This window comes from Andrographis paniculata, unplaced genomic scaffold (assembly GCF_009805555.1).
Source record: "Andrographis paniculata isolate CXL003 unplaced genomic scaffold, ASM980555v1 Contig51END, whole genome shotgun sequence".
In the NCBI taxonomy this organism is placed as follows: domain Eukaryota; kingdom Viridiplantae; phylum Streptophyta; class Magnoliopsida; order Lamiales; family Acanthaceae; genus Andrographis; species Andrographis paniculata.
In genome coordinates this window covers 3,865,936-3,881,740 of record NW_026137586.1, presented here as the reverse complement: position 1 = coordinate 3,881,740, position 15,805 = coordinate 3,865,936, and positions in this window count along the sequence as shown.

The following is a 15,805-nucleotide window of genomic DNA, read 5'->3' as shown; positions in this document are numbered from 1 at the left end:
ACTAGTAGACTCACAAAGAAACGAACCTTGGAGTCGGTCACCAAGGAAGTATAATATTGTTTTTGGGCTATAAACGTCCATTGTTTGTCTCCTAATTTTTTTCTCCTATTTTAAAAATATTCTTTTACATTATACAATATTTTTTTCTCTAATTTAAGATTTTTATTATGTACACAATTATCTTAACTAATTTGTCCTTTTTTTTTGGATTTTTTTATATCATAGATTTCAGATTTAAACCCTAAACTACATCATATAAAAGGGGCAGGAGGTAAGCCGTCCAGTCCGAACGACCCAAATAGATGGTTGGCAAAGGAGACCCCTCCGTTTGTTTGAGATTTTTTTTTAATAATATAAAATTTTACCATTATTGAAAGATGGCGAACCTCTACTCGGTTGCTATTAGAACATGAGATCAGGCTGCTGATTTTGTAGAATCAAAAGAACACGAAACGTGGACTCGCCCACAAATAAAATATAATATTTATTTTGGGTTCTAACTGTCCAATTTTTATTGCCTATTTTAAAATTTCCCTTTTACATTATACTATATTTTTTTGTCTCATTTTTTTAATTTTTAACTAATTTGTAAATTCTAAAATTTTTTTGGAAATTACAAGAAAGAATAGAAAATCTGTCCATTCGGGCACAATCTTAGATCTCAATATAAAAATAATATATAATATAAATATATGTATTGATCTACCGACCAGTCGGACCAAAATTATTTTGGTTTTGCGTGCTCAACAAACTCGAAAATCCCTACATTAGTTTCAAATTGATTTTTTAAAATATCATAGGCTTAAAAAATTATAAAAAAAATATTGTATTAAAATAAATATTACGATGCACAAAATAATATCCATATCAATATATTTTCTACAAGTAAATCAGTACAAATTAACAAATGGAGTTGGAAAAACACAAAGCACAACACCACGAAATATTTCAAGTATAACTGACAACAGTGGCTTTAATTGACCAAATTACCCATACTCCACTACAATATTACCAAAAAGTAGAACTGCCTAAAATAAATACTCTTACAGTAATAAGGATATTTACGTAATAACAGGTAGCCATCCGTACAGCTTTTCTACCGACCAGTCGGACCAAAATTATTTTGGTTTTGCGTGCCCAACAAACTCGAAAACCCTTGCATTAGTTTCAAATGAATTTTTTAAAATATCATAGGCTTAAAAAATTATTAAAAAAATATTGTATTAAAGTAAATGTTTACGATGCACAAAATGATATTTAGGGGTGTCAATTCGTGTTTTTGGGTCGTGTTCGTGTTGGGTTGAACCATGGGGATAACAAAAAAACTGTCAACCCGACTCCGACCCGAACCCGAAATCTGACCTGACACCCTAGACCCGAACACGACACGAATTCTTTCAGGTCGGATTCAGGTTGACCTGAATTAGTTTCAGGTCACCCGAAACCCGAACAAACCCGACACGAAACATACCCAAAATTTTTTTTAAAAAAAATTAAATTAATCTAAAAAATATCATTTTTATTTTAATTTTTATATTATTTTATATTTAAAATAATATAGATATTATAAATTTATAATAATAATAAAAATTTAAGGTCAACCCGAAACACGAAACCCAAAACCTAACCTGATTTTGATATTTCAGGTTATCAGGTCAACCCGAAACACGACCCGAATACGACACGAATTTTTTTTCGTTTCAGGTTTGGGTCGACCCGATTTTTTTCAAACCCGAAATACTTAAACCCGACCTGAAAAATTTCAGGTTGAACGGGTTCGGTTTTTCGGATCGGGTTTACTTTTGACACCCCTAATGATATTCATATCAATATATTTTCTACAAGTAAATCAGTACAAATTAACAAATGGAGTTGGAAAAACACAAAGCACAACACCACGAAATATCCCAAGTATAACTGACATCAGTGACTTTAATTGACCAAATTACCCATACTCCACTACAATATTACCAAAAAGTAGAACTGCCTAAAATAAATACTCTTACAGTAATAAGGATATTTACGTAATAACAGGTAGCCATCCGTACAGCTTCTCTACCGACCAGTCGGACCAAAATTATTTTGGTTTTGCATGCCCAACAAACTCGAAAACTCCTGCATTAGTTTCAAATGGATTTTTTAAAATATCGTAGGCTTAAAAATTATTAAAAAAATATTGTATTAAAGTAAATGTTACGATGCACAAAATGATATTCATATCAATATATTTTCTACAAGTAAATCAATACAAATTAACAAATGGAGTTGGAAAAACACAAACCACAACACCACGAAATATCCCAAGTATAACTGACAGCAGTCGCTTTAATTGACCAAATTACCCATACTCCACTGCAATATTACCAAAAAGTAGAACTACCTAAAATAAATACTCTTACAATAATAAGGATATTTTTACATAATAACAAGTAGTCATCCGTACAGCTTCTCATAAATACGTGTTTCCTTGATATATATATATACTATTTTATATTTGGATTAAAAAATATTTATTGACTATTGTCTTATTTTATTAATAAATATATATATATCTATAATATACTATTTTATTAAAAATATTTATATAGAATCATTCAATTTTTTACTACTTGATCTCTGCGTTTACCGGAAAAGAACACATTTTTTTCTCTCATAAATATTCCATCAAATATTATTTTAATATCAAACTCAAACCAAATTTCTTTCCAAACTAATTAAAAGAAACATACTCATCATAATGTTCTTTACTTATAAATGTTAACTAATACTACCTCCGTCCGGCTTTAAGGATTCTATTTAGTTTTTGCGTGTTGATCTTTGAATATTAATTATTATATCAAAACATAGTACAAATTAAGAGAAAATTACAAACCTACTTCCATTAGTGTCTTATAATACTAATAGAAGGATATTTGTACAAAAAAATTATACAAATATAAGGATATTTTTAATGTTAAATACAATGATACAAAAATATAAATATGATCATTATAGACGGATGAAGGAAATATTTATTAATTGAATATTTATTCTAGATTTTACACGAACACTACCTACAGGCTAATAAATAAATAAATAAAAGATTCAATTATTGACAAAGACTATTTACCAGAATCAGCTTTGGGCTCGGACGAAAAGGGTGTCTGCCCAAAGCCCAATGCAGATAGGGTTCATTTCGTATATATGTATAATATATTAATTTTTATAAGAAGAGCCTATCTAGTAGGCCCATAAAATTATCTCAAAAATGGATAATATTTAGGAAATGTTGGTTCTCTAAATTAACATTAATAATATTTACAATTTCAAAATTAATAGTAGTAATTGTCGAATGGATATTAATTGCATTACTCCACACGAGTTAATCGCCGGGAGAGAAATAGAAAGATCTCACAAGAGTTCATAAATTTTTCTTTTTCTTTTTTTGTTTTTTTTTTCATTAACTTCATTTTAACAAATAAATAATTCAATTTACTCTCTATATTTTGTGATTTAATATTTTGATATTGATTTTTTAATCCCATATTTATAATATTCTAGTTCTTTGAATCAATTTCTTTTTATTCACCAACTATAATGCCTATTGGACTTGAATTGTGTTGTTGTTGTCGGAGTCGGACCGCCACATATATATATATATATATGTGTAATACATATATAATTTTTATAAAAAAGACCTATTTAATATATATATATATATATTTATGTAGAAGGCTTGTAAAATTATTTCATAAATGAATAATATTTATGAAACGTTGCTTTTCTGAATTAGTATCAATAATATTTATATTTTTAAAATTAATTAGTAATCATGGTCTAATAGATATTAAGTGCATTATTGCAGTCGAGTTAATAGTCAGAGAAAAATCGACATTTCTCACAAAAGTTAGTGAATTTTTTTTTTTTGTTTTGTTTTTGTTTTATTTTAAATTTTTTATTAACTTCATTTTAACAAATAAATAGTTCAATTTATGCTGTAAATTTGTGATTTGATATTTTATACTGATATTTTGATCCCAAATTTTTAATATTCTAATTCTTTGAATCAATTTCTTTTTTTTCACCAATTACGGTGGTTATCGTTGGACTTGAATTTATCGTTGGACTTGAATTGTGTCCTCGCTTTCGGAGTCGTACCGCTGCACCGCAGCTGGCCGCACCATGCCTGACACCTCCACAGGACGTCCGAACGTCTCGCTTTCGGGGTCACAGAAATGTCCGATGACAACAACTTTATTTTTTAAATGATGCTTTTAGCTAGGTATCGTTGAAACCTAGTTGTACCTCCCCTAATATCAAGTACCAATTGAGTCAAGAGTCAGATTTAAGAGAATAAGTGTGATCACACTCATCCTCCGAAGTGCGTTGCAATTATACATATATTATTTGCTAACACACCATCATCATCCCGTTCATTTCATCCAGGGATATCTAATTATTTAGAAACGCACAAGTAACACACAAACATCTCGTTTTATTCTCCATGATATATAAATATTTTAGCACTTTCTAATTAGAATTAACTTCCGCAAGTTTACTTTTCAGCCTGCATTTTTTTTTGATTAAATATAGGATATTTGCATATTTTTGAATTCGACCTGAAAATTCACCGGTTAAAGAGATTCTTTTCAAAAAAACAAATTGATGAAGTTTTTGGAGTTACTACACGGACACGCATGACACTATTTTCATTCTATACATATCATTTTTTTCTCAAAGATATTTTTAAATCTTCTAAAATTCATCAAGCAAATTTTGGCACCGTTTTCGGAGAATAAGCCTAGTATCTTTGTTTTATTGAAAAATATTGAATTTAATGCTAATTTATTTAGTTAGATTTAATTCTGATTTTTTTTTTTTTGAACAACAAAAGTGTGTTTGTTTGCGGTATTGGATTTTAGTTTGGGATTTGAATAGTAAAAAATTTGAATTTGAAAGTGGTATGATGTGATATAAATTTATATTGATATAATATTTTTAATATAAAATTAATTTGGGAAAGTTGGATAAAAATCTTTCTAAGAGAAATCCACTTGTAATTCAGTCCCTATTTGAAATCAATTAGTCTACAATCCCTACTTTATGTATTATGCTTGTTATATATAACTCTCCAATTTGTGTTTTCCCTCAGTCAATGTTGTATACGCAAATAGGTATTTGAAATAGGTTGATCGATACTTTATATCTACATTACCTACCGCTCTACCCCATTATAATCTTATATACTTATATTAAATATCGCGTAGGTTTTTTTTATTGTGAATTAAAAAAAACAGTTAATCACGATGTAACAGGGTTGAGTTAGAAAACCTCTCATAACTCCCCTCACCTCGATTTTAAACCTTGCCTCTTCTATCTTCAAGCGAACCAACGCTCTCTAACCCTTGGCGATTAAGTAGCTACCAATCGGTGCAAAAATGTTGAAAAAAAAACTGACCCGCTCCCATCCCCCAAGATAAGCTTGAAGAAGTAAGTGTCTGGTCGGACATTTTTCTATATTTTCTTTTGTTGACATTAGTATTGTATGTTGTAGTTTGTCGATTGTTTGGAGTGTAAGTCCTGGTCCCATGTTTGTATATCTCGATTGGGTGTTGAGGGGCCCTAGGTGATCTGTGTAGTTGTGTTTGTTAATTGGGTTTTAAATTGTTTATAAGTTTGCCCAAATAGACTGGGTTGGGTATTTTATTTTGGCACCGATTTTGGGTGATTTTTGTTTATTTTGTAGATGTATATTTTGTTTAGTCATATTTTAGTTTTTTTATGTGATTGTTCGGTTATTAGGTACACTGAGTTGCATTTTTTAGGTCTAGTTTGCTAAGTAGTATACTTTTAGGGGACTACCGTGTACTCGGAATGTGTTGTTACGTACGCCTGATAGATTCTGATAAAATTTTAAATAAATTCGAGATTTTGGTAATATGGACTGATGATATTTATTTATAGACTGTGAAAGGAATACAAATTGGTTAACAACCGGTTTGCAGTACCATTTTTCCACAATGAGGTGGAGAAAATGAAGAAATATATATTGGATGAACATAGTAGAGCTATTAAAATGACTCTGGTCGGCCATTTTCTGGACTGCCCGAAGATGAGGCTGCCTTGGCACCGCCTTCTTGCCTTGATTAATAACTTTAGCCAGGAGTCCACACCATTCAACATTGGAGCCAACATTGAGTTGTCCTTTGATATGGAGGAATATTCTATAGTCTTGGGATTACATTTGAAAAGAGTTTACGTTACGAACAACGCATTAATTGACATTGAATGCTTTGTTTGGAAATTTGGGGGCAAGCCGTGTTTTATGGCCCATGCCGAGGTGTTGCAGAAGCTGCAGAAGGCTCTAGAACAGGGGCTGGAGCTTTTATCCGTTGCTGATGTAGCGTGTCTCTTTATTTTGCTTATTTTTGCAAATATTCTATTTTTCCATGAATTATTTTGTACCGCTATTTTTGTTACCGTATGTGGATGGCCTTACTATGAATGGTGACTATGCATGGGGACCTGCAAGTCACTAGTATCTGCTGAAGTCGATAAACGATTTCAAGTCGAGAAAACAAAATATGACAAACTGCACAATTGGTTTGTTGGTAAGCAATATGATGTCATATTTGTTAATTTCTTCTACTTATTTATGTATATTGCACAATAGGTCTGTTTTTATTATTGTTAGATGTAATTGGATTATTATTACTTGCAGGCTTGGTTTAACGAACGAGTCTCAACATGGGAAGGTAAGATGCATACCAAAGGTACCACGGATTTTTTAGTGATTGCACAGCCTAAGTCCGATCTCCAAGTATTGCTGAAATGATCAAATTATCGTCCATGAAGGGGACATGTATTTAAGACTTTTATCAAATAGGAACAGAAAGAAGTTTGTTCGAGCAATCTGTCATACTTCAGAGGTAAATGCATTATCCAATATTGCTACCATTGTAAATGAATAAAGTGATTTCTTATATGATATGATTAGCACATGTTGCAGGAATCAACTCAAGAAATTTTGGCATTGAAGATGGAGTTACGAAAAAAATGATGTTGCGATTGCAAAATTTACTCGTAAGTTGCAAAGAGCCAGATTTGGCGATATCGAGAAGGACAATGAAGATGCGGTGAGGATGATGGTGATGATGAGGGTGACACGGAGGATGAGAAGACATCAGAGCGGAGGGATGATAAGGAAGAGGAAGACACAACTGCTGATGAAGAAAAAAATAATTAGGCAATCGGGGACGAAAGCATTCTGAGGAGACAAGAGAGAAGGGAGAGGAGATGAAGGTGGATGAGAAGCAGACATATGAGGAATAGGTGGATGAGAAGTTGGTGGAGGAGAAACAATATGATGACCATTATGAGACAGTGAAAGAGAGTTGAGCCCGATCAGCGAAGCAAAAGAAAAATGCACCATTTTGGCCCAGAATGATTCGATAGAAAAGTCGGACGATAAAGGAATCGGTAGCTTAGAAGGGTTTAACCAGCTAATGGTCATTGAACCATACATTGCGCCTCTGGAGCTAAAGGTAAGTTAATTAATATAGTCAAGTACGTTTAGTAAGTCGCGGTTGCCCATCTATTGAATAATTATTTGCTCTGTTGAAATCGTAGCTGGCCAAGGAGTCCGTTAGTCATACTTTTGATAGGGTAGCTGATTCCTCGATCATACGTGGTGTAATGACACATAAGGATCGGAAAATGAAAAAAGAACTTGAATTTGTGACACCCCATGTATCAACATCACCGCGAAGGAGAAAAGTCAGAAAAACTTAGAAGACTAAAGGCAAGTCATCAGCTACCGACGTGGAGGAGCAATTATGTAGTTTGATACAAATATCAATCGTCTGACTTAAATACTCCAGCTAGTTTCTTATATACCCAAGTTTGGTGAGGTAATACTTCTACAGTGAATACAGATATCTACAGTAACATGATTATCTCCATTTATTAGTTTAGGAACCGTTTGTTGTTGGGGATGATAGGGAGTCCGACAGTACTTCTAGAATAAATGTCGAAGCTAAAAAGTGGGAGATGTACAGTAATAATGACCAGTATTATGGAAGGAGCACATTATCCGACGATTAGATGAATACCATTGAGCTTGTCTTCTTTTCCATTTGGTATTGCCATTCACAATAAGGGCATGTTATATTCTTTCTTAATTGGTTAGTTTTTTACATTTGCGGCTATCATTTTGTAGGACAATGTATGGCTGCAGGGTATCGTGTTGTATCGTCCGATTCAGTTATAGAATCTCTTTTGACAAGGCTATCAAGGGTGAGGTAATTGATGTCTACCTACAGTACTTGTGTAGCACTGAATTCCGGCTTCAGCACAACATGGCAGTGCATTATGGGTGTTTGCGTGGTTCTTATCGATGAGTTCCGTATTTGGAATTTTTACATTTAATATTTCAAACCACACTCCTATTGTCATTTCAATTTCATTGTTGGATTTCTAGAAAGCTATCGTCAATGGGCTAACACCCTCAATAAGAGGAGGAAATGAGCTGAGTATTAACAAGGGTAATGTAATGGTATTTGCTAATTTTCTACAGGAGACTGTATCCAACAAGATTACCGCAATCATGGAGAAAATCTGGAGTAGGTGCTGGTATATATTTATTTTAGTGCACACCAGATTTCACTGGCATCTATGTGTACTAGACACTGTAGTTCGAGTTGTGCTTGAGTGCAATACACTGCGTAAGCCGTTCAGGCTAGGGAATACGAAGAAATTGGTGCACTTAAGAAATAAATATAATTAATTGAACGTGGATAAACCTAATTACATAATAAAATTTTATGTTATTTTTGTAGACACAATTTTTAACCTTGTACCTGAACGCAGTATGCCTATGGCACATGGTGAATGAGACACCCAAGTACATAAGATGTCGACATCAAGGTGACACTCTCGATTGCGGTCCTTTGGTCTGCATGTTCGCCGAGTGTTACGTCCATACAAATTTGGCAGTCAATCACATTTGTGGCATTGACGACAAGTTTGATAATGTAAAGAGCTTCATGGTAGACTTTGATGAGCAGAACAAGGTAAGTGAACGTCTGTAATGAATTTGGGATTGATTTGGGTTGTGTTATTTGTGCTTGATTTGAGTAATGTGTTATTTTTGGGTTGAAGTTTTGGTTGAATTGGTTTGGTTTCCCTCATGTTTGATGGGATTGTATTAAGATTGATTGAATGATTGAATCGTAGGTTGAATTTGATGAAACTTAATATTTAGAGCATTATGAATTGTGTCGTGAATGATTCTATTATTAATTCTTCACATGGTTAGAATTGAAATAATGCATATGATGTATCTCCAAAATGGATTAATGTACCCATTTAATTAGATCGAAATACCTTCGAAGTATATATATGTGCTCATATACATGTTACCCAATAGTTAGGAAGGTTATCCTTGAGCAACGAGCTAAAGAAGTTATGCATACTCCTCTTAAATTGAAATTAATTAATTCATTACAAGACCTTGCAATGGTAAAGTAATGCCTACAACGAATAGAAGTGCATTCACAGATATTTGACTACATTACTGGCGTACCTAAGAAAGAAAACATATACATGTACTACGAAGGTTTATGCCCTCGTCACATTGATACGCACTTCTTGTCAAAAACGAAAGGTCTCGATTATTTAATGACATACCTATATGAAGCTAGTCAATACCCTAGGTTACTTATGCCCGATGGGTCTAAACTTCATTCTCGAAGATTAAGTGAAGAATAATATTACCTTTAGCAGTACCCGTACATGAGATGTATTCATCTTTAACGTAGTAAATTATACCAATCTAGAAGATTAAAAATTGCTTAGAAAAGTTAATAACACGATCCATGTGGGTGAACAATAGGCAATAAGGTTACTTAGTTGTGATGTTAGTAAGAATAGTACTTAGTTATGATGCATATGCAATGGTTGTACAGTTTAACAATGAGAAGTATTAATCTACTAATACTCTATCCAATTCTTTCACAATAATAGATTTCAAATACTATGAGGACGACATGATATTATAACATGTCATTCCTTCACACAAGTTAGCATAAATGGGTACCTCAGTCGTTTACCAATATACCTTCTAAATATATATGCATACATCTACTATTTCCTTACATACTTGCATCAGAGTGTTACATATGTCTTTATTTTTTATACATGCTATGGTTAGTATGGCGAGTTTTAATCTACTGATAGAACTCAAAGTGTATACACATTAGTTGAATTCAAACACTATGAAAATGACATGATATTATATTTATCATTCATTCCCATAGGTTAGCATCATCAGATACCTCAGTCAATCACTAACATACTTGCATAATACATATACATACTTCTAGTATTAACGCATATAACTTCAAAGTAGCAATATAATTGCGTGGCATGTGTAAGTTTGGTACTTAGTTGTGATGTACAGGTAATGGTTGTACTTAGCAACAACAGGTTTTAATCAACTACTAGAACTTCAAGTGATTACCCAGTAATAGAATTTTAAATACTGTGGAAACAACAATGTATTATATTTATCATTTGTTCCAACAGAGTTGCATAATCAAATATTTTAGTACATTATTAATTTAGCTATATAATATATTTACAAACCTCTACTATTTCATTATATACCTGCGTAATAGAACTATATACCACTTCCTATTGTAAAATATATCAACGGATCTAACCGGTTATATCCTATCGACACATAAAATAATTATATTATACCCGTTGAATACATAACTTTTGTATTAATACATATTCAAGAAGCAAATAAAATGTACAACAAAAGGAAAGGTTCACTAATCTACGCATCTGCTTATAATTTCTTCTATTATGTCTGAGATAGCCACAACAATCATATTTTTGTGGTTGTTTTAGCTGTTGGGTACGGAATTTTAGTTGGTATGATGCATGTATCCATGACTTTCGATATGTAAGGTTCGTAAGAAGCTACCTACATTTGTATTCATTGGTTATGCTAGCAATCATTCTTTCATGATATTGACATACAACAACACCTTGGTGTTTTTTTTCGATGTTGTCTGTAGGTAGTAAGTACTTGCCTCCAGATTTTACAGTAGTGTGGTGCAATAAAAACCATCGAAGAGATTGTAAAGATGTGTAATAAGGATGTAACGTCTTGAAGGTGTTTAAAGTTGTTCACTCCTTAACACGCCACTGCCATTATCTTGAATCAATCCGGCTTAGGTAGATATACTATGATCGATGTGCTAAAATTTTTTATAGCCCGTGGCATGTTATTGCATCATTTAACTTTCCATGGTGAATAGATGCAGTTGCTCTCTAAATACTCGGTTGAGTAAGATGGTTAACCATGCATTTTTTTTAACAAGAAAAGTATTATTATCATACACAAGTGGAATTTATTATTTACCTGAAAGAATTTTCATTCGTAATTTTTTATTTGTAATGCAGGGGCAAGGCTGAATGTTCGTTCTTGAACAAAGATGGAATATGTGGCATCTTTATCCTCGATGAAAGTACAAGTCTAATTTCAATGCAAAGATGCATTGTCGGGGAAGGTCGGACATTTAAGGGACTGCAGGAGTTTAGAAAATTATTAAAGAGTTATTCTATTTCCACTCATAAACATTTCAATTAACAAAAGAACAATTTAACCAAAATTATTGTGGTCTACATCGACAAGTATTGTGGTTGGCGTATTTATGCATACTTCCATGCTCATGATTTTTCATAAAATACATACTTTAGATGTGTTTAACATGAATACATAAATGTTTACAAGCCGTATTCTTTCATAAGGCATAGTTGTGCCTATATTCTACAAAAAAATCAATTAAAGATAAGTACAAAGACTACTTAATTATAATAGATGAGTAGCGTACATGCGTCCAACCGTGCTTCGGGGAGGCATGCTCTGTTGCTCGCTCATACACCATACAATCATATCCACAAACATTACCTTTAACAAGATATACATTCTCTACATATTGGCGACATCATTGTCGCACAATAACATCACATAGCTTTTCCGAATAGGTCCAATATATTGGAGTTTTACTGCCTTAATACTCACCTTATTCCATATTTTCGTAGATTCCTGTAAAGATCCGCCAACATAGAGCTCTCTTCCAAACCAATTATATGATGCTCACCTTCATACAACAAATGATTCATAATTTTGGACTACTTTGCTCCATGTCCGTCAGAACCTATCAATCCAACAAATGTATTAACTATGTTAAGTCATATAAACGATTCAATAATCTTACACATAATATACTAAAATCATATATTCTTACGGAATTCCAGTAATATACTAATCTCAAATAGCAACAAACTACCAAATTCACTAAATAACAATTACGACATACTTCACATAATAGCAACAAAAATACCCAATAACAACTAAATTCATTATCAAAAGTTGTCTCATAAAGGATAGCCTAGTGGTGTGGAGGTTGGACTTGTAACTATAAGGTCATGGGTTCAAACCCCCGACGCCTCAGGTCACCTGCCACACATGGTTCGCCTAGTGTCACTTGCCTGTCGGACCTAGTTTGCAGGGTATTAGGATTCATACTCGTTTAACATGCAACAATATTTTCCCTAAAATAGCAATTTCTTTACTAACCAAAATGCTAGTGATACAAATACTAACATTGCAAATATTCGACTCTAACGTCATCAGAGAACAAAGACGACCGGCCACTCTAGAGGTCAGGGTCTCATTTACTTTTTGCATGTTGATCTTTGAATATTAATTATTATATCAAAACGTAGTACACATTAAGAAAAAATTGCAAAAATACTTTTATTAATGTCTTATAATACTAATAGAATGAAATTCGTACAAAAAAATTATACAAACATAAGGATATTTTTAATGTTAAGTACAATAACGCAAAAGGTAAATATGACCCTTGGAGGCGGACGGAGGGAGTACTAATATTTCTAAAACTCAGTGCAAAAAGCAAACGGATAGATAGATATGAGACGGAGTGTAATATCCCGATTTCGGAGTGTATAAAATAATATTGTTGTAGCAAATAAATATTTTTATAATATTTTGAAATTAAGAAATTAATATTTTAGAATAAATTATATTCATATTTTGTATATTAATTATGATTTAAAAGACGGTTAAAATGATAAATATTAATAACAATAAAAAAATATAATATATAATAATAATAATAATAATATAAATTATATATAAATATATGAAATAAACAAACAAACCAAACCCATCTTACAAGGAAGAAGCATACGTCCAAGGAGGAAAGAAGAAGAAAGGAGGATGAAGAAAAAAAGAACTTGAAAAGTTTCGTTGTCCGATTTCGATTCTGACTTTGATATTGTATTTTTTGTTAAACGTATAGTTTAGTTATAAATTTTAATATGAATTTGGATATTGGGATATTAAATTAGAAATTCTTCAAACATTCATAACTAGCTATTTGGCTATTTAATCGACTAATTGCTTTAGCTAATAGTGTATTCGTAGTCCTAGCGTTATATTATGAGAATTTCGTATCGATCCAAGTCGAATTGAAAACGGCAGTATATTGCACCTTCCTGTTTATTTATATCTTTAAGTATTTTTATTTAATAAACAGACAATATAAATATTATGAGGTATAAGAGTTTTATAGTAAGAATATCGTATTCTACTAAATATAAAAGTTTGAAGCCCAACGACCTAATTGTATAAATTAGCTTTTGAATAAGCAGGTAACTCCTATGGATAAGCATATAGCTCATCTGATTTGAGTAAATAATGGATCAGGTGTACGTTGGAGAAGATTTGAGTGAGATTGCAAAAGCTAGGGAGTGTCGATAAGAGGTAAGCAGTAGGGAATTGAATCTAATTTTAAGAAATTAGGTATGCATGTTGCGTGTGATTATGTTTATAATGTTAAGGTGATAATATACGGATCACTTTGTGAGTGCATGTATATATTTATATATATGTGTGTGCATATGCATATGTGAAACTTCTCATTTTATGATATTTGATATACGTATTTGATTGCGTTGGTGAATTTATGAAAAATGAGGATAGGTGAGCTGTCTCACCGGCCTTTTTCGGTTAATTCACTTATTTGACATGCTGCACACATATTGCACAGGTTATCAGATATGTTTTATGGATCTATCATTTAATCGTCTTGTGCGGTAGTGTTAGGCGAGGGCATCATCTGGGGTTAGAATATTCGACCCCGATGAACCGTAACACTTTGGCGATAGTGGACGATGGTAGTAGGACAACTGGGTCACTTAGTCGCACGGTCATTCAGGGATTAGACCCATTGTAGTTGAGACGTATTTGGTCTAATCATTCGTGTTCAGTGTTGTTCCACTCATTTGAGTAGCTACTAGTGAGGTCTACCGGTAGTTTAGGATCATATGTAAAACTCCAAACGTGATCCCGTTAGGGCGTGCGAGGAGGAGTATAGTTTCCAGATTTTCCTTGGGTGATTCCAGGTTGCACGGATTCTACTACATTACATGGGATAGGGCTAGTCAGTGGGGGTCCTATCTTCGCTATTACAGACTATGGGGCGTCTTGTGGTTAACGGTGACAACGTTCGGCTATCCATGTATTGATTTTGGAAGTCGTATGGTGGGTGTATGGAAGTGACCGGATGACCGTTATATTATTATAGGTTTATCAGGTCCTTTCTTGAGCTGAGGATTTTTCGGCTATTTATTGATAATGGTTTAGTGAGCTTGTTATTATGGGGCCGAGGTTATTCCGGCTGCTCACTTAGACAGATGCAGTGAGCCTATTATTATGGAGCCGAGGTTTTCCGGCTGCTCACTTCGACGGATGTATATATGTGTACATGTGCATGGTTTTCAAGTTTGATATCTTTGTTGCATCATTTCACTATTGGTATGGCATGGCATGACACGTATTTTATGAATGATGGAGATTAGACTTTATTTGAAAAAGTATGACATGACATATTTCACGTTAGTTCTTAAAATGGATTTAAGTCTAGACTTCTTTTAAGAAAAGTATTTGGTTCAGGTTTGCATGGCACCTTCGGAAAATGGGACGTCTCGGGATATAGAAAAACGGGTTGAGTGAGTGAACTTGCATCTATTGTATTATATGTAAATTTTTAATCGGAAAAACCTCTTGTTTAGGAGTGTGTTTTGTAAACATTCATAAATCAGATTTTGTTATATAATAATGCATTTTTATGGTTAATTTTAGCCTTAACACTGTATTGTGGGGCCCGAAGTAGGAGGTGACAACCTCATGATGCAGTGTGGCGGTAGCATCTCCAGTATGAGCCAACTAAGGTGCTACAAGTTGGTATCAAAGCATAGGTTTGGTAGATTTTGGCTCTTGGGATTAAAAATGTCTTGAAAATAATAATGATATTGAATTTGTTTGGTAAGGTTTGGGTTTTGTAGGTGCATTCATGTTAATGTGGTTTTTTTCTTTAATGTTATACCTGGTTTAATTGTGTTGCTAAGTTGATATTGAATCAGGGAAGCCTGGCCCAGTATGTCAAATTCTTGAGGTGATGGTTTATGTAGGGCTATTCGAGGCCCAGAGCTAGATCCTTCGTCTGATGAGTCATAGTATCTTGTGCCAGAGCATGTAGCAATAGAGGCACCTAGTCAGGATTTCTTTCGGAAGTTTATGGTTGCGATGATGCCTCAACAGAGGAGTTTTATTGATGTTGTGATGCGGCATAACCCACCAACATATTCTGGTTCCGTAGAGCCCGAAGTTCTTGAGTTCTGGGTTGAGAAGATGGAAAATATATTTCATGTTGTTCAGGTTCCA